We start from the raw sequence: 21,880 nt of genomic DNA on the forward strand, positions 1-21,880 counted from the left end.
TACCCAAGAGTCCATTGCTGCTTTTATCCCGGCTCCTCGGTCTGAAATAATGCATAGTCGTTCCCTGGTGACAACATGTAAACGTAAATTTTTAAGGAAAAAACCCAAGACTCAGTGTCTTCTCCTTGAACGAGGGCAACGCAACAGGAAGAATATTGCGTCCATCTTTGATCGTTAGGCAGCGGCAATGATGTGCATCTCTTCTTTGTTTCTTTTAGTAACTTTTGTCTTCGTTTCTCTTGGACACGAGGTTGTTCAAATAACTACCTTTGAAGTTGGAACATTTTCACATAAAAAATCATTCATGAACCATATTTTTCAAATAATTTTCTTATATGTATTTATTTTCAATTCTTTAATAATTATCAAATGTTTTTAAAATAAAGTTTCGTTAAAGTACCAATGTAATATCACATCATTAAAGTATAATGCTGACATATGTTGAAATCACCTTAATCCCAACAGCAAAATATCTAGAAGTGTACCTGTATTTGTTAAACTGCAGTGTACACGGTATTCCTGTAAACGAACCGAACGCACACGAATGAAAGTATATTCAAATTCGTTCATTTAATAAATAAACGAACATAAATAAATACGAACATAAACGAACAATTTTTTTTGTTCATGTTCGTTTGTTAAGGAATATAATTTGTTCATGTTCATTAATTTAATAAATAAACGAACATAAACGAACACAAATATAAATGAACACGAATATAAACGTTAGAGACTCTACCTTCCATTGTTCTTACATGAAAAATAGTCGACAATACAAATCAACCAAATCTACAGTGATAAATAGCGTAAGAGCTGATTAGCAGTGATGAAATGTATGAATATATCAAATATTTCGATCGATCTTTTAAATATATTAAATGATTCACACGACTTTAATTTAACGATATAATATTTATCTTAGTGGTCTATTATTACATATGAACAATCATTTTTCACTACGTTATTTTAATAAATTCGCCGGCTAAAAGTTTTGTAACATCAATGTCAGATTTTAGTGAGGTTTGTTAATAATGGTCATTTCCGTTAACAGAGTAGAAATTTAATCGCATGAAGATTTCGAACGGTACAAATTGAACTACAAGCCAATAATAGATCTGAAATTTCTTCGATGCTACATATCGTAACTGATATTATTGCTAAACCACCATTCAAAATTTTAACGTACCTAAAGTCTACTCCACAACTAAATGTCACACAAGAACTATGAACACAAAAGTTCATTGTCAAAGTGTATTTTCTACTTATTAATGGGTTCTTCATGTAAAACTCATTACTTCCGCTATTACACTATTTTTCAGAAATTACATAGAAACCTTTGTTTTGTTTTCTGACAAATTCTATATATTTTTCTCTTTACTGATGCTCATATACTTTCGATTATTACCTTTATTTTCTCATCTATTTCTAGAAAGAAGTATGATGTTTTATTAAGTTTTAGATGTGAAGATACCCGCAATAACTTTACATATTAACTATTAAGTCAAATAAAACAGAGAAATAGATGAAAATATACATGTAAAACTTCAGATTTCACTATAATATAACTTGTTTTGAAGCTTTCAGTGATCGTCTCCACTTTCTAGTGAACACTAGAGTTTGGGAAAAAAAAGGAAAAAATGAATATATGTGTGAAGTGTCTCACGGGTTAACATATTAGATTTAATCTCCAAATAAAATTGAGTTAATTATAGAGTTGGTCATCAGAATATCAGATTAATTAATATTTTTAAGATACTTACAAATTGATCACCAAAATTGATTTAAGAAGATTGGATTAAACATAAATGAATGAACATAAACAAACATAAACGAACATAATCGAACGAACATAAACAAAAATAATTGAACATAACCGAACGAATATAAACATTCACAAACGTAAACGAACATAATCGAACGAACATAAACAAAAATCTTGTTCATGTTTGTTCATTTAATAAATAAACGCACATAAACGAACTTCCCACCGCACAGTTCATGAACTTTTCGCTGAACATTCAATTCATTTACCGGAATATGGAAAACAATCCTTAAGAATATTCTAAATTTAAATAGAATAAACTCCATCATAAAGGAAATAAAAGCTGCATTACCACACATTAAAGTCAAGTTCCAAGCCTAAATCTTTGCATACTTAAAAAAGTATCAGCTTTCAAAGCCTATAACACCATTTCAATTACCAAAAGCTTGCACTAAAAATAGATTAACGAAGCACAACAATTTTGAGAATGCCATCTTATTCTCAATTCAGGCCGGTTGGTCATTTCATTCGCCAGAAACCCCCATCTGTCTAGGATGTTCGGTTTTATCATTGCTGAGCGCATTGCACCCTCTGGGCACCACCATGCATGTCTTCATCTTCTCGTAGGCCTCTTGGCTTGTGCCTGTTTCCGACGCATCTCTTCCTCCATGTTAACATTGTGCAAAGTGGTTTCCTCACACTCATCCAGCTCCATGTCAGTTAGCTGAACCGAGTTCCTGGGCGGCAGTACAGCCTCTAGTGCCTTGCATTGGTCCGGGCTCAAGGAGTCAGGGAAATCAACGGTGAACTTAATGTACAGTTTACCTCTCATAAACGGCCTCTGATAAATCGGCATTCCTTCATCGTTATTGCTGCTTTGTATTGATCTATGTTAAACAAAGGGAACAAACACTGATATTAGATACAGCTAGAACAGCCTTTCCAAAGATAAATATCAACGGGTAATAAAAAAGTCGATAGCTAGATACTTGCACATGAAGATCGACGGCCAATGACACAACTGTTAAATTAACAAACTGTAAAGACATTTATCATTACAGGAAAAGAAAATTCCTCACCAGGCTTAACCTTCCCCAGGTTGGGTTTTGATTAGGAGCTGTCTGCCATCTAAATGAGTCATTATGAACTGAAAGCCGCAAAGGGCCTCGAGTGTCATGTATGCTCAAGAAATAAGTCTTCACCCTTCTTTTAAATCTTGGATGTTCTTTCTGCTGTAGGATAAATACAATGTCCCCAGTGATTGTGTCAGGCTGCAAAAGAGAAAATTTCACACAATCAACCAAGTTAGCAACAGCTAGAAAGCAGCGGATTCATTAAGAAATTGCAGTCTTATTTAAGAGATAATTAGCCTTACTGCTTCATCACTTCTCCTGGGAAAGTAATCTTTTGTCCGTTCTGCATACCCTTTTCAACAACGACCTCCAAGACTTTCTTCTCTTGCACAACCTTATCACCTTTGCATTGTGGGCAACGATCCTTGTCATTAATGGTCTCACCAGTACCCTTACAATCATTGCAAGGATGCTGCATTTGTTGTATCATCCCAGGACCAATCTGCCGGATGGAGACTTTCAGTCCAGAGCCTTGACAACCCGAACATGTCATTGGTGCACCTGATTTAGACCCTTTACTGCAAAATATTAATGTAAACAATTTCCGTTAACATAGAACAACATCGAATTAGACTAACAACTAGCAATACCACAAACATCATCTGATTCAAACACTAACCCCTTGCACTTTGAGCAAATTGTGTTCCGTGAAAGAGAAAGCTTTTTTGATGTCCCATTGTAAAGATCTTCCAAAGATACTTTGAGGGGATGGACTACGTCCTCTCCCCTTCTTTGTCTTCGGCCTCTGCTGCTTCCACCAGCTGCACACATAACCCGGTTTTAGGATAAATGAACACGTTCCAATCACCAAAAATGTAAATCGACAAGTTTAAATTCAATGTCCTACCACCAAAAGGATTGCCACCAAGAAGGAGCTGAAGATATCAAACGGGTCATGCCACCGCCACCCATTCCTTCTTTAAGGGCATCCTCACCATACTGATCGTAAATCTCACGCTTCTCCGGATCACTCAGCACCTCATAAGCTTGAGCCAACTCTTTAAACTGAATTCCGAAACACAATGCAAATAATCAAACAAAGCTAAGCTCTACACGACTGAAACAACACATAATTAAACAAACCCTAACCCCCCCAAAATTCTCAACCCCAAAAAAATCAAATCAAATCAAATTATATACTAAAAAACACATCAGTTCATAAGTGGTCCCGATCAAAACAAAATCAAAACAAACAAGGAAAAATCAAATCAGTAAACACATAATCAATCGAAAAAACACTAACCTTTTCAGGATCGCCGCCCTTATCAGGATGGTTCTTAATAGCAGCTTTTCTATAAGCTTTCTTTAGATCATCTTGGGAAGCGTTTTTCGCTACTCCCAATATCTCGTAGTATTTGGTATTATCGCTCTTCTTCGGTGCTCTCCCAAACATCTTTCTGCTATTTCTATCTGATCAGATCAAACCCTACAAAATTAACAAAAAAACCCAATAAATACCCAGAAAATATAGATCATAAGAAAGAAAATGAGGTATTTTCAAAATGGAGAAACGAAAACTAACAGATCTTGAATCGATGAGTGAGAGGCGCGAGAGAGACACAAGGAGCGTTGAAGCGAGGCGGCTAGTGACAGAGGAAGCGAGGCGTGAGTGGCGAGAATTGATATAGGAAGGAAATGGACGGTTGAGATCTAAAGAAATGCTTGGAGCGTTTGATGAGAAGAGAAAGGTCAAAAAAACAAAGGTGTATTGAAATTGAGTTTATGGAAGGATCTAGAATCTTCAACAGTTGTCATCTAATGAGGACCAATTGGGCCGTTGATATTGTCAGTCGGTTCACTGATGATGAATTTATAGACAGACGGTGAGGTCGGATTTCTTGATTTGATGCCAGAACTTTTAAATTTTCGGTAAATTATAGGGACCACCAATTACGCCTGAAAATCATTTTAATCATCAACGTTTTAATTTGATTAATTAAAAAATTAATTATTTAAATATTTTAATCAAGTCATATATCATTAATATTTGAAAATTAATTATTTAAATATTTTAATCAAGTCATATATCATTAATATTTGATGGTATAAATAACGTGACAGTTAAATTATTTTGATATAATTACATAATTTAATCTTTTAATTTGATATTAATTTTAATTTTAATAAAATCAAATAAATTTAACTCTCAAATGAAAAATAAATGGACAAAGTGAATTTAAACCTAGAACCTCGTGATGATAGAGCACGCAACAAACCACTGAGACAAAATTATCATTTGATACAATTTAGACAAAAAAATAATATATATGTTGTATTTTAATATATAAACACTTTACTCAAATTCATAATATTTTATAATCTTTAACTTTTAAAAATATTTTTTTTATTTTTGTTTAACTTATAAATCTATTTTATTCTAATTTTAATATAAAAAATATTTTATTACTATCTTCACTTAAAACTATATTTTATTTTTGTCTTAACTTAGAAATCTATTTTATTCTTATTTTAATATAAAAGATATTTTATTATTATCTTCACTTAAAATATATATTTTATTCTTATTTTAAATTAAAAATATATTTTATTATTATCTTAACTTTTAAAAATATAATTTTTAAAACATATTAATTTCAAAATATATTTTAACTTGAATAAAATATATTTTAAGTTAAGATATTTAAAAAATAATAAAGGTTAAGATAAGAATTAAATATGTTTTTTAAGTTAAAACAATAACAAAATATACTTTTAAGTGAAGATAAGATAAAAACATATATTTTTATATTCAAATTAAAATAAAACATATTTATAAGTTAAGACAAAAATGAAATATATTATTAAAAGTTAATAATATAAAATATTATAAATTTAAGTAAAGTGTTTATTAAGATACAAGATATATACTATTTTTCCTAAATTATATTAAATGACAACCTTATCTCAGTGGTCTGATGCATACTCCATCACTTAGGAGATTTAAATAGTTTAGTGGTTTAATTGATCAAATTGAAACGTTGGTGGTCAAAAATGTTTTTTAACCATAGTTTGGTGCATTGTTTTGAAAATCGGACCGGACCGGCCGGTTCAATCGGGAACCGTTGCCTAGTCCGGTTCAATCTAGACCGGTTGAACCGCTACTAGTGAATTGGCCAGAACCACTGAACCGTTCAAATCGGACCGGCTGAAAATCGGAAAAAACCGTCAATTTTGTTTTTTTTTTTAAAAAAAATTAAATCAAACGACATCGTTTATCAAACGAGCCAAATCGAACTCGAGTATTGCTGAGCTCGACTCGAACTTGAAAATTTTAAAAGTAAGCTCAACTCGATTCAAACTCACGAGATAAAAATTATGAAGTTTAACTCGAACTCGAAATATAATATTGAAACTTAAACTCGAAAAGATTTGAACTAAAAAAAAAATTAGAAGCTCGATTGAAGCCTAAAATTCAAGCTTGATTGAAGTAAAAGAATAGTTCACTCAATGCTTACCAAAATGCTCCATGATTTTGAATGCTAAATTACCTCTATTATTTATAGAAGTTAGTTGGGATGATCTTCTATGTTTCTTAACCATGTGGGATTGTTTTTAAAAAAAAATTAAACCAAACAATATCATTTTGTTATGATTTTTTTAGCCCCAATTTTATTTTTTAATTATAGTTATATAATTATATTTATTATTTAATATATTTTACCTTAAATATTATGTTGTAGTTAATTTGAATCATTTTGTTTAACTTGATTTTATGGTTTTTAACTTATATATGTTATGACTTGCTTTGAATATGAATTGTGATATAAAAAATTATTTTTTATTAAATATTTTTGGTATTTTTATTTATTTTTTTAAATAATTATGACGTCGTCCGGTTCTTCCGACCGGTCGGACAGGTTTGACCGGTTGAACCAGTAGCATGGTCGGTTCGCTAACCGGTCCGATTCTGAAAACCATGGTTTGGTGGTTTCCCGTGTAGTTTGCCCATAATTTTTTAAATTAGAAAAAATTATATTATAAAATTAAATTCAACTAAAATTAATAAAATCAATTATTTTAATGGTAATTGCTTATAGATATAAAACAATTATTATTAGAATTTTATAAATATATTTCTATTAAAGTGATCACTTAATTAAAAACGTTAAATTCAATTATATATTTTATAAATAAGTAAATATATCATATGTGTATGCATATAGACTGATGAATTTGATCCGAATTCGTTTACTCAAATTGATTTACTCGATCGAAGATTTAATATAGACCGATACACAAAGATCTAAACTTGACCTAAAACTCGAAATAAATCAAACAGATTTAAAACGAACAAAATATTAGCTAAATTAATACATACCTGAACCTAGAATAACTCAAACTAAAAATAACCAAATAAAAAATAACTCGAATGAAAATGAACCCTAATCGGAAAAAACTCGAACTGATTCAACAATAGTACCAGACACGATCCCTCTCCACTTTGCAAAAAAGCAGCTACTGGAATTACCACCAGATTTACATAGGCACCAACATGCTTGCCACCCAGTTCCTCTTGTCATACCTAAACATTAACACACAACTCCCATAACAAATCATACTCTAGATCACTGTAAATTTCAATGTTATTGTGGTGCTTTCAATGCAGGCATTGAGTCGAAGTATAAACGAATAGATCAAAGGGATGTTGGAAATAATCGCACTCTTTGAAAATTTTGAAATTTTTATTTAATTCTTTTTTTATATTTTATGTTAATAATTTAGTCTCGTATTCCTTGAAGTTTTACAATCTCGTATTTATAAATTCTTAATATAACTTCTTAAAAACTTATCTTCTAATATAAAATTATGTGTTGGTCCGAAAATAAGGGAAAGGAAACTCACCAGAGAACACAGCAGAGGCGCAATATAGTTGACGACTGCCACTTCATTGCCAAGAAAGCGAGACGATGGGCATCATGATTTGCTCGACTAATCCGATTATATACAATCGAACATGGTATATGTAAGGATATGAACGTTCATTATTAAAGTGGTGAGAGATTTTAAATATATACTACTTTGTATTTACCTCGTATGTAGAAAAAATATAATGATTTAAACTAATGGTTTGAATAAAATTATTAAAGATAACAGGTGAAAGAATAATGAAAAAGATAAAATTTATATGATAAATAAGAAAAAAAATCTTATAATTTTGTTTGGTAGCTTAAAAGATTGTTTTTTTTTAAGATTAAGATTGTTAAGGTTGGGTCGTAGGTGGATTTTGATATTAAATGTCATGCTGGTATAACATCACAACCATTTGAGATGAATTGAATTCGGACGAAGAATATATCTCTCAAATCATATTAGAAAATTAAAAATCTGATCTGACTTGTCCTAACCCAATTGAAAGAAGGATTCGCCTTTTGTCTCGTTGCATTTTGGTCATTTGACTTTTAAAACTTGTAATACAACCATTGAACTTTTAATCATTTTCAGTAAGGTCCCTGAAGTACTCTCTCGTTAGATTTTGTTGACGTGGCACTTAACTGCCGTTACCCCCTTCTCATTCTCCTCCTCCTCCTCATCCGCCTGCTTTTTCTTTACCTCTACGAAGGAGGGACGATGAGGAGGAGCCACGATCGATTGTGTTTTGCTCGAAATGGTGTGAGGACTTCAACGGGTGGTGGTGATGTGGTAAATAGACAACCCTGTCAGTCGAAAATAGATCAAAATAGAAAAGGGAATTAAGGGTTTTTGACGAGAATCAGGGCCCTCTCCACGACGAATAGATAAGAGTCTCGACGAGTGGCTAGCGAGGTTTTGATCAGAATGGGGCGACGATCTTACTGGTACTGGCGATGATGATCATCAGCGAATGACGACATAGATCGAGCATGGGTGTTCGAACGATTTTTTCGTGATTTGGGGAAGATGGTGGATGATGGGTATGAATCGAGGGTCGAGATGTGGTTGGGAGGCAACGTTGGTGACGATGATGATGGCGGTGTGACCCACCGCTGACCGGAGGTGGGGTGAACGGGAAAAGAAAAAGAAAACGAAGAAGAAGAATGGGGATAAAGTTAACGGCAGTTAAGTGCCACGTCAGCAAATGGTTACGACAGAGACCTTACTGCAAACAATTAAAAGTTGGGTGATCAAAATACAAGCGTCCTAAAATTTAGGAGACTATTTATATACTTTACCCTAAAAAATTTAAACAAACTTAAATAAATTTTCAATATCTAAAAATTACTAGAAATTATCATGCACGTGATGTTATAATAAAATAACATTAAATATCATATTTAATTTTAAATTTAAATTCATAGACTGGTCTTAGTAACTAAAGAAAATATTTTTTTTAAATATATTAAATTTTAACAATTGTATTTATATAATATGTGTACACTATAATTTTTTAGATTATATACAATTAAAAAAAACGTTATATCATTTAAATAACTTTCAACATATACCATAACAATCACACAATATAACAAAATAATTCTCACCCTACATATAAACAAAAAAAATCCGTCATATTATCTTATCAAATTTTTAAATCTAAATTGAGGTGAAAAAACAAAAGAAATTGCATTATCACAATTATGACAGACAACAGCACATGGCAGAAGTTTCATGTTGGGTCAGAACATAATGACATTGTCCTTTCTCGTGAAACCGGGGAGGCCTGAAGAAAAAGAAAAAGAAAAAAAAACAAAGTCCTAGTGGATTCTTTTTATTTTACTTTACATCTATTGTCTTCAATTATTTATATATTATTTTGTATCATATTTTAAAATTTTTTATATGCTACGTAAATCTTTAGGTTAAATATATTATATCAGAGTCGAAATAGTTGAAAATCGATATTTCATGATTTTTTGAATAATATAAAACATGACATGTGTCTTGACATGTGAAGACTTAATATCCACTAGTCGGGCATTTGTAAAAAAACAGGTCTCCGAATTTTTGAGTCATAAAATACTCTATTCGTATTTTCTCCGAATTATATCATTTTAAAAACATATAGAAAAATATAAAATTTAGAAATTCAAATTATGTCATTTAAAGATAATTTTTTAAAATTTCAAAAATTGTCTAATCATTCTTTAAATGTAATAATCAAAATGTTCAATGAATATTAATTTTTTTCTATATAAAATACGTGTCATATATTATAACTGTTGAACTTGTGGAATATATAACTCATAAATTTAACGAAATAATTTAACTATCATTGTTAAAATATGTGTTAGAGTTGAATTTTAAATTTTTAAATATAAAAATTAAACTTTAAATTCAATTAAATTAAATCGGAGCAATTTAATTTTTGATCTGATTGTTAAAATATCAACTGATATCATATATTACTATAAATATAACATAAAAAAATTCCAAGTGAATATGTGTATTCTAGTATAAATTAGGAATCTCTTTTATTTTTCTATTACTCTAAGAAAATGATAGAATAAAAATATAATTAATAATAAATTTTAAAACATAAAGTGTATAGATATAATTTAGGGTAAACTACAAGTTTAGTACCAAAACCATTACTTTGTTATGTTTTGGTACCAAACTTTATTTTTTTTCCAAAATCATACCTAATGTTTAGTTTTGGTTTCATTTTGGTACCCCTTCTAAAAACTTAACAATGTTATTGACGTGCCAGCATAAAATTATTCACTTCATCATTGAAAAAAAGCCACATTATACATTTTGTTGATTTTTTAACAATGGGTGCCAAATTGAAAATTAAACTAAGCATTAAGTATGATTTTGGGAAAAAAAATAAAGCTTGAGTACCACAATAGAATAAAAGTAATAGTTTACGTACAACGTGTAGTTTAAACTATAATTTAATAATGAGAAGGATAAGTAATAACTTTTTGGGTAAAGTACACAAATAATCCCTCGAGTATAGGATATTATTTTGTTAAGTTTTCTAACTATTAAAAGTTACAAATTAATCCCCTAATTATAGGGAGTTGCTTTGTTGAGTCCCTCCACTATTAAAAGTTACAAAATGATCACCGTACTGTTTATTATGTTATTGTAGACACTAATTTCCGTCCATATTTTTTATTTTATACATATATACACATATATATTATACAGTTTGCAAATTGTTTTTAAAAATACATATATAATATAGTTTAAAACATTTTGAAAATATGTATATTATAGTTTTTAAAATATTTTTGAAAATTATATAATATATAGTTTTTGAAAACGTTTTTAAAATATAATATACTTTTGAAAACGTTATGAAAACATTTATATATATAATTTTAAAAAAATATTTGAAAATATATTTTTTGAAAATTATATAATATATAGTTTTTGAAAACGTTTTAAAATATATATAATATATACTTTTGAAAACGTTATGAAAACATTTATATAATATAATTTTTAAAAACCATTTTGAAAATATATATAATATATAGTTTTTAAAAAAAAAACATTTTAAAAATTTATATATTATATGTTTTTGAAAACGTTTATATATATATATATTATTATTATTTATTTTTATTTTAATTTATTATTTCTCATTTATTTTTGTGCAGGGTCCATGTCCAATAACAGTCCAAGTCTGGTCCAAACACTGGGCCTGAACCAGCCCAGCAGCAAAATAGGGTTTCATCTAAGTCCAGCGCCGCATAATTCATAGATGTTGGATCAAGATGGAGATCAACGGTCAAGGTTGCAGTTGTCTAGGGTTTCATTTAACCCTCAACAGCACCGCAAAATCAGGAGGTCAAGAGCCATGCGAAACGGCCGGACGTTGGCCGAGGATCCCGGGACTGAACCATCCCGGGATTTCAGCAGTAACGTTCATGACCCCGTTATCATCGGAGTAGACCACCGGTGGGGTGGGTATAAATACCCCACCACGGTGACCGACACGGGGGGAGGCGAACTACGAACGAGCAAAACACAAACCATCAAACCAGTCCATCAAAGCAAGATAACAGTACCCACGGTGAACACATAAATCACCAACGACCACAGTACCTACGACTAGAACAGGAAATCACACAGGAACGGTATACCACACAAACCATCAACGGTGATACCAAACAGACAGCCAACAACAAATATTGAGAGCCACAAAAATACCACAATACCAACAGAGTAACAAAACAGAAACATAGAACCCGCAACTATATCAAACATCAACAAAAAGAGATTCGAAGCAACAGAAAGACCAAAGCAAGAACATTCCAAACAGCAAGAAAATCGCAAAGCCTCGTCGGAAGAAGGTAAAACTCGAGGTTTTTTTTTAGATCTACTCCGATCGGTGAAGTTATTGGGGGTATAGGCTTGGGTTAGTGTTCGCTGCGTGGAGGGGATCATTTTTGGTAGGCTTGGATTTATTTCGGCCGCCGCTAGCGGTGGCCGGCGTGGTGGCCGGCGCAGCGGAGGTGGCAGCTGGACAACCCCAGGCGAGAGAGCCTCAGAGAGATTATTTTCTCTCAAATTCGGAGAGATGGGTGAAATGAGAAAATGAGAGAAAATTAGGGGTTTTAAGCCTTTATATACGAAGGACCAAAGTGCAATTACGGATTGTCAAATCCTTTCCGCCGTCCCTGTATTTTGAATCGTTTTACAATTCAGTCACCAGTTGTAAATTAGCCTCCTAATTTCCAATTGTTTAATTTAACCCGTGTTTATTTTTTCATACTTGTGAATTGGCCCTAAACCCTTTATCTTTCTGTGCAGTACATTGTTTAAAGTCCCTTAAGCCCAATTTGTTCCAATTTGATCCTAAGTTTTGTTTTTATTGTTTATTTTATTTTACTTTTAAATATTTTTTTACTCAACCTTTTGTTATTATTTTTTACTTTATTTCATTTTATTATTATTATTATTATTATTTTGGTATTTCTTTTAATATTTTCTTTCATTTTTATTATCCTTTTTTTATCTTATTTTTTTTATTATCATATTAACATTTTGTTTTCGTAGTTATTTTTGTTTTTTTTCTAACATATTTTGTTTCAGCCGTATTCCAACCGATCAAAGGGTAAGTAATTCGGGTCGAATAATTTAAATTTTATTTAAATTCCAATTTTCGCAATTAAAGACAATCGATAAATTAATTGGTACCGAAAGGACATTCAAGGGTGCTAATCCTTCCTTGACCGTAACCGACTCCCGAACCCGACACGTTTCTGGTACAACGCAGATCAGGTAGGATGGTGTCCGACCTACCTAAATTCGTTTTAAGTGGTCGGTGGCGACTCCTAACCCAATTATTTCAAGTCGAAGCCCAATTCCGGGAGACAACCGAAAGACGGTTCCGACAGCTTGGCGACTCCGCTGGGGACAGGTAAGTGAGTCAGGCCGAAATTAATTTTCGGCTGTCTTTTTATGCGAAAATGGTAAATTTAAATTTAAATTTATTTATTCGATTCCAGTTATTTACCTTGATTATTTTTTTAAATAAATAGTTGTACTAACTTTTTTAATGATTTCAGATTTTTCAAAGTTTTCATCTCAGGCTATACCCGAGCTCCGAACCCTTTTAAGTGGGGGCGAAAGCGACGCCTTCGTGTGAATTTATTCACCGTATGGGCCTAGCAAGTACCTTCGGGATTCATATACCTTATGTCTTCGTGAATTTATTCACCGTGCGGCATAGGGAATGTGTCCTCTCGAGTTTAACTTAGTCCATACAAGCCTGTGATGGTTTAGGACTAAGGGTCTGGCAAGCCCAAGGGGGCACCGGAAAGGAGAACTCGAGTACCGTTTTTTTAGAACCTAAACCGGGAGAGTACAGGGAATTAGAGCCCGCCCCAAAACCTCATTCCAAACCCTAGGTTGTTTTATTTCCTACTTTATTTTCTATTCAAAGCATGCGAACTAGACAAGCATGTGGTTAGGTTTTATTTGAAATTAGCATACGGGATAGAGATCATGTCCGGATAGGAATAATAAGCATGTGGGGTAGATATCATGTGGGGTAGCATTTTTCATTTTTATTATTGTTTTTGATTTACCTCACTAACCCTTTTTCGTTCTCTTTTATTTTGTGTTCATCGTTTGCATCATTTAAAACGATGTGTTGATCCACCAAAAATGTGTTTGTTAAACATGAATAATCTGCATTAATGGACGAATGGGTTATAATACAAAGAGATAAGAAACTCAGAAGTCCAATCGTGGTCAAAAAAAGTTGCAGGGACAATACAAGGAAAAGGTCACTGACCCGGTCACTCCTTTCGAAAACTACAAGAACAAGATGGTGAAACACTAGCTGAGCTAGATGCCATTACTGACGAATTCAAGAAGCAAGCTTCGGATAGTTTCTCTCGATGGAGGGCTCCAATGACACTTTCGTTAGAAACAAGCTCGGTAGAATGTGCAAGTCGAAGATGCAGTCCTTCGAGATCTTTTTTGGGGCAAGCATCTCATTATTTGCACATTTTAGCCAAAGGAGCCGGAATGGTTCGACAGGATATTCAACTAGTGGAAAAGACGAATCAACTTGTCAGAAGTTGTACATGATTCGTACCATCAAAAAGAGTTTTTTGTCTCTTCAGACGTAACACTTTTGTCACCAATAAGGGTTATTCAGAATAACAGGCACATTTTTTTGGATCAATGCCTCGGACATTTCATGTATCATATATTTAGACATTTTGCATTTTTTTATTTTCTTTGCATTTTATTATTTTCTCTGCATTCACATTAACTAACATAAACCTGTCTCATCAAAGGGAGCAAATACTGGATACACCGCCTCAAGTATTGGACACACCCCATCTACATAACACTCGTTTGAAAAAGAAGAGGATGAAAGCCAGAATTACACAAATCGAGGAGAATATGTTAAAACTACAGAATGAGTTAGAGGACAAGATAAACCAGAACAGTCGAAATATTCTGGAAACAATCACAAAGAACCAAGAGTCCTTGGTTGACCAGATCGTTGCCAAGTTAGTTGGCCTACAACAGACCAGTGCGCCCGGGGCAGGTTCACCGGAAGGGGTAACTATACAACCTACCCCACAAGTGGTTATCTCACCTGAAATCCTACCAGAACTTCGAGGGGATTCATCTGCTGCAAAATCAAAGCCTTGTCCTTGTATTTAACCCTAGGAACAATCCGGGTTATTACCATGTACCGGATTTGGACGAAGAGGAAAAAGCGAGGAAGATGGAGGAAAAAATCAAACAATTGGAGGACCAAATGAATATAGTCAAAGGAGACCGTGACTACCATGAAATTGATGCAGCAGAACTTAGTCTAGTCCCGGACTTGGTTCTTCCCCCGAAATTTAAGTCCCCAGAGTTCAAGAAGTTTACGGGAATAGTTGCCCATCCGCTCACATCACCATGTTCTGCCGAAAGATGACAGGATATGGAGGAAATGACCAACTCCTGATCCACTGTTTTCAGGATAGTCTGTCGGGCTCAGCCATTCGGTGGTACAACCAGCTCAGCCGATCAAATATCAAGACCTGGAAGGACCTGGCCAAGTCATTTCTGGAACAATACAAGCATAACAATGATATAAGGCCAGATCGAGTTATGCTACAAAACATGGAAAAGAAGCATAACGAGAGTTTCAGGTAGTACGCACAAAAATGGAGGGACTTGGCTGTGCAAGTTCATCCACCGTTAGATGAAAAGGAAACTCGGAAACTTTTTGTGCAGACTCTGAAGGCTCCATACTTCGGGCATCTGGTGGCGATCACATCAGGAAGCTTTTCAGACTTGGTTATGGCCGAAGAAATGATTGAGTCGGCCATAAAGCAAGGCAAGATTAAGGATGGGGAAGCCAGTAAGAAGCCCCCTATGAGGGAGAGGGATGGAGAGGTTAACAACATCAAACACTCCAGCAAAGGTGTTACAATCTCCAGCCCAAAACCAACTGCGGCTGTACCGTTAGGTACTTCTAAACAAGAGTCCAGGAGGGAAAGGGAACATTTTGACCCTATTCCCATGACCTACAAAGAGCTTTACCAGCAACTTCTTGACACCCATGTGGTGTCACCATATCCAGTAGAACCCATGAAGCCCCCATACCCCAAGTGGTATGACGAGAATGCGTATTGTGAATATCACGGCGGAGTCCCAGGGCACACAATTGAGAACTGTTACGCATTTAAGAGGGTCGTACAAAAGATGCGTAACCAGAACTGGATCGACTTCAACAACTTGGGGGCATCCAAGTGAGGAATATCATTTCATCATTTGAGGCATTCTGTTTGACTTTGTTTTTCTTCCATTTTTTTTTCTCTCTCAAAGTTTTTGTAAGAACATTTTAATCAAATTTATGTTACTTTAAAAGATGTTAAGCAATGGATCATATTTGCAAATTTGTAATTTTTGCATATCATTTGAATTAGAAACTCTGTAAACGATTCAAAGTTATGAATCTTTGACGAAGTAACATGATTTAATAACAAGGACTTTGACCTTATCCAGAATATACCCTCAAACACCATACCCCGCTCTTGTAATTAACCAATATACCCTTTTCCTTTCATAAGGTGCGGACAACATGGGGCATAATTTGCATATGACAATTACTATGTTTGTTATTTAAGACGTTCAATGACGATGATGATCTTTACAAATGAAAGAGTCGAGTAGGTGAATCCAGTTTAGGTCAGTTGCTTGAAAATTGAACTCTAAAGATGAGATTCCTTGACTTTCAAAAACACCTAGGCTATAACAGGTTCTTCTTGACAATCTTAGGAAATTAAATCCGTAAAAACTGAGCTATTCCGCTAAGGCAATTGGTTATAGAGGAAACTTGAAAGCCCTGGCCTTATGAGTAGATTACGTTCAAACCATGACATTGCTCGGACACTTGGCAATTCGGTGTTTGCTCCACTGCTCTTGTCAGGCTGAAGACTCTGTGATGAGATGAACCCTTCAGTTAACTTGATAACTGTGATTATAATATTAAGCTGTCCCTCTAAAGCAATTGGTTAAACACCCCGGCTTTATGGATTCAGCTAGTCAGATAACGCCAAATTAAATTTATCTAAGCAAGAAATTCTCGGTAAAATGGACTAAGGGAGTTAAGGAACACCTGTTATAGTTGACTACACACGAGCACTCAAGAATCTCATTTTTAGACCGATATTTTTTTCACTGCCTTTGTTGGAAGAACCTACAAAGCTTGAACAAATGACTGAGATAAAAGGTCTAGTAATTGATCATGCTAGTTTCGTCATTTTGTCCGCACCCAATTAAAGTGCCAAAGCATGTGGCGATATTTAAAAAATGACATTTTTTACCAAAAAACCTTAGAAAGGAGGCCAACCTAAAGCCGACTTGTCCCTTTGAACATTTGTCAAAGATTTGTAACTCTGAAAGCATTAAAAGAGCTCTTGATTCCTTTGATATTTTTTTACTCACATTTACAATTTGATTCAATTGCGAACAATACTTTACATTTCTCTCTCCTGAAATAAGAAAAAGGAGAAAAACGTTTTCAAACAGAACGATCTCAGATATGAAATGTCTGTAAAGCCCAAGCTCGAGAAGCAAATGGGGCACGATCGATTCCATGGACCAGATTGGCAGGCAAAGCACGAGACTCCATCCAAGAAATAACACATAATTTATTCATGTTGCATGCATCTTAGACATACTTAGGTGCATCACATTCATCATTTTAGCATACATAATTTTGCAGCTTTCAGAGTCAAGCTTCGACTTCAGGATGAAGGTTACTCGACTTGCAAGCACCTTTAAAGAACGATGGTGTAACTCAGCAGCAAGAAGCTACACCTCAAGCGACTTTACATAACTACATATCTCAGATGGGTTCGAGAACCAATTCAGATCAAATCTAGTTCGGTTCAAACTCACCAGGAGCAACATGTTTTCAGTTAACACTTTCAAGCCAGATTTCAATTCCACGACGGAAGATATCCGGCTGTCATAATTTATCAGTAGGTTTTCCCAGACCAGCTTAGGGGAACCACATGAAGAATCATGACCGTTTTTGACCCGTAAAGGGAAATCATTTTTAAACAAACTATTTGCAGCTTAGCTCAAGGCCAGAAGGGCTACCTGCCACTAAGACCTTCGAGTTCGACTACGCTCAGCTCCAAGGCACATCATTTGCAGAATAGCTTAAGTCGAGAAGGGCTATCTGCCAAAGACCCTTAAGTTCGATTACACTCAGCTTCAAGGGCATAACATTTACAGCATAACTCAAGGCTAGAAGGGTTATCTGTCGCCAAAGACCTTTGGGTTCGACTACGCTCAGCTCCTAGGCACATCATTTGCAGAATAGCTTAAGTCGAGAAGGGCTATCTGCCAAAGACCCTTAAGTTCGATTACACTCAGCTTCAAGGGCATAACATTTACAGCATAACTCAAGGCTAGAAGGGTTATCTGTCACCAAAAGACCTTCGAGTTTGACTCCGCTCAGCTCCAAGGCACATCATTTGCAGTATAGCTTAAGTCGATAAGGGCTATCTGCCAAAGACCCCCAAGTTCGATTACACTCAGCTTCGGGGGCACATCATTTGCAGCATAACTTAAGTCGAGAAGGGTTATCTGCCAACAAAAGACCTTCGAGTTCGACTACGCTCAGCTCAAAGGCACATCATTTGTAGCATAACTCAAGGCTAGAAGGGTTATCTGTGACCAAAAGACCTTCGAGTTCGACTCCGCTCAGCTCCAAGGCACATCATTTGCAGCATAGCTTAAGTCGAGAAGGGCTATCTGCCAAAGACCCCCGAGTTCGATTACACTCAGCTTCGAGGGCACATCATTTACAGCATAACTCAAGGCTAGAAGGGTTATCTGTGACCAAAAGACCTTCGAGTTCGACTCCGCTCAGCTCCAAGGCACATCATTTGCAGCATAGCTTAAGTCGAGAAGGGCTATCTGCTAAAGACCTTCGAGTTCGATTATATTCAACTTAGAGGCAAATCAAGCTTACAGAATAGCTCAATGCAAGAAGGGCTATCTGTCAATAAAACTGTCGAGTTCGATTCTAATCAGAATCACACTACTGTCCGGCTGTAATCAAGATTTTCAAGTCCAGAAGAAGACCTGGGTTAACTGTGCCTCAGTGATAAAAAATCGTTTTCCAGCAACATAGCTTAAGTCGAGAAAAGCTATTTGTCAACAAAGACTTTTCGAGTTCGATTTTATTCAGCTCGAGGGCTTGTCAAGCCAGATGGTGAAGTCAAAGAAATATTTTCCAGCCGAATTTTTAACCAAGGTCCTTAAACTGAGGAAAAGACCGAGGTTGACTACAATTGGGCAACAAGAAGTCGCATTCCGATTCAATTCCATATCATTTCAAGATTGACTTGACTTCACGACGGAGGGGTCATCCGCAGCTCAATCCGACAGGGGGTTTTTCTTCAACCCCACTGAACGAAAATTTGTGTCTTTATATCTTTGTCCTATTTTTCGTTCCACGAAAAAGGACAAAGAGGGGCAGCTGTAGACACTAATTTCCGTCCATATTTTTTATTTTATACATATACACATATTATTATACAGTTTTTGCAAATTGTTTTTAAAAATACATAATAATATAGTTTAAAACATTTTTGAAAATATGTATATTATATAGTTTTTAAAATATTTTTGAAAATTATATAATATATAGTTTTGAAAACGTTTTTAAATATATATAATATACTTTTGAAAACGTTATGAAAACATTTATAATATATAATTTTAAAAAAACCATTTTGAAAATATATTTTTGAAAATTATATAATATATAGTTTTTGAAAACGTTTTAAAATATATAATATATACTTTTGAAAACGTTATGAAAACATTTATAATATATTTTTAAAAACCATTTTGAAAATATATATAATATATGTTTTAAAAAAAACATTTTAAAAATTTATATTATATGTTTTTGAAAACGTTTATATATATATATTATTATTATTTATTTTTATTTTTAATTTATTTATTTCTCATTTATTTTTGTGCAGGGTCCATGTCCAATAACAGTCCAAGTCTGGTCCAAACACTGGGCCTGAACCAGCCTAGCAGCAAAATAGGGTTTCATCTAAGTCCAGCGCCGCATAATTCATAGATGTTGGATCAAGATGGAGATCAACGGTCAAGGTTGCAGTTGTCTAGGGTTTCATTTAACCCTCAACAGCACCGCAAAATCAGGAGGTCAAGAGCCATGCGAAACGGCCGGACGTTGGCCGAGGATCCCGGGACTGAACCATCCCGGGATTTCAGCAGTAACGTTCATGACCCCGTTATCATCGGAGTAGACCACCGGTGGGGTGGGTATAAATACCCCACCACGGTGACCGACACGGGGGGAGGCGAACTACGAACGAGCAAAACACAAACCATCAAACCAGTCCATCAAAGCAAGATAACAGTACCCACGGTGAACACATAAATCACCAACGACCACAGTACCTACGACTAGAACAGGAAACCACACAGGAACGGTATACTACACAAACCATCAACGGTGATACCAAACAGACAGCCAACAACAAATATTGAGAGCCACAAAAATACCACAGTACCAACAGAGTAACAAAACAGAAACATAGAACCCGCAACTATATCAAACATCAACAAAAAGAGATTCGAAGCAACAGAAAGACCAAAGCAAGAACATTCCAAACAGCAAGGAACAAAACCCAAAAATTCGGTTTTGGGACTATTCGGAAGGAAGCACGGTCGTGGGGCACCCAAAGGTCGCCGAAAATCGCAAAGCCTCGTCGGAAAGAAGGTAAAACTCGAGGGTTTTTTTTAGATCTACTCCGATCGGTGAAGTTATTGGGGGTATAGGCTTCGGGTTAGTGTTCGCTGCGTGGAGGGGATCATTTTGGTAGGCTTGGATTTATTTCGGCCGCCGCTAGCGGTGGCCGGCATGGTGGCCGGCGCAGCGGAGGTGGCAGCTGGACAACCCCAGGCGAGAGAGCCTCAGAGAGATTATTTTCTCTCAAATTCGGAGAGATGGGTGAAATGAGAAAATGAGAGAAAATTAGGGGTTTTAAGCCTTTTATATACGAAGGACCAAAGTGCAATTACGGGATTGTCAAATCCTTTCCGCCGTCCCTGGTATTTTGAATCGTTTTACAATTCAGTCACCAGTTGTAAATTAGCCTCCTAATTTCCAATTTGTTTAATTTAACCCGTGTTTATTTTTTCATACTTTGTGAATTGGCCCTAAACCTTTTATTCTTTCTGTTGCAGTACATTGTTTTAAAGTCCCTTAAGCCCAATTTGTTCCAATTTGATCCTAAGTTTTGTTTTTATTGTTTATTTTATTTTACTTTTAAATATTTTTTTTACTCAACCTTTTGTTATTATTTTTTACTTTATTTCATTTATTATTATTATTATTATTATTTTTTTGGTATTTCTTTTAATATTTTTCTTTCATTTTTATTATCCTTTTTTTATCTTATTTATTTTTTTATTATCATATTAACATTTTGTTTTCGTAGTTATTTTTGTTTTTTTTCTAACATATTTTGTTTCAGCCGTAATTCCAACCGATCAAAGGGTAAGTAATTCGGGTCGAATAATTTAAATTTTATTTTAAATTCCAATTTTCGCAATTAAAGACAATCGATAAATTAATTGGTACCGAAAGGACGGTTCAAGGGTGCTAATCCTTCCTTGACCGTAACCGACTCCCGAACCCGACACGTTTCTGGTACAACGCAGATCAGGTAGGATGGTGTCCGACCTACCTAAATTCGTTTTAAAGTGGTCGGTGGCGACTCCTAACCCAATTATTTCAAGTCGAAGCCCAATTCCGGGAGACAACCGAAAGACGGTTCCGACAGTTATAAACTCGTCATTTTTTGTTAAAATTTAACAGCAGTATGAGCTGGACATTAAATGAAATATAATAGATATTTGAGATTATGAGATCAGATTTTATCATGTCTTAGTCAACAAATTAACATCCAGCTCAGACTGTCGTCAATTTTTTTTTAACGAAAAATGACGAGTTTGGAATATAATGAATAGTTGGGTCAACATTTTGTAACTTTTAACAGTCGAATGATCATTTTATAATTTTTAATAGTCA

The 21,880-nt window shown here is 34.4% G+C and overlaps 1 pseudogene; it reads right to left on the bottom strand.

Moving 5' to 3' along the window:
* Positions 1-2,076: 2,076 nt before the first annotated feature.
* On the bottom strand, positions 2,077-4,567 carry LOC120147184 (annotated as a pseudogene).
* Between the last annotated feature and the right edge of the window lie 17,313 nt (positions 4,568-21,880).

Source organism: Hibiscus syriacus, unplaced genomic scaffold (assembly GCF_006381635.1).
Source record: "Hibiscus syriacus cultivar Baekdansim isolate YM2019G1 unplaced genomic scaffold, ASM638163v2 tig00110933_pilon, whole genome shotgun sequence".
In the NCBI taxonomy this organism is placed as follows: domain Eukaryota; kingdom Viridiplantae; phylum Streptophyta; class Magnoliopsida; order Malvales; family Malvaceae; genus Hibiscus; species Hibiscus syriacus.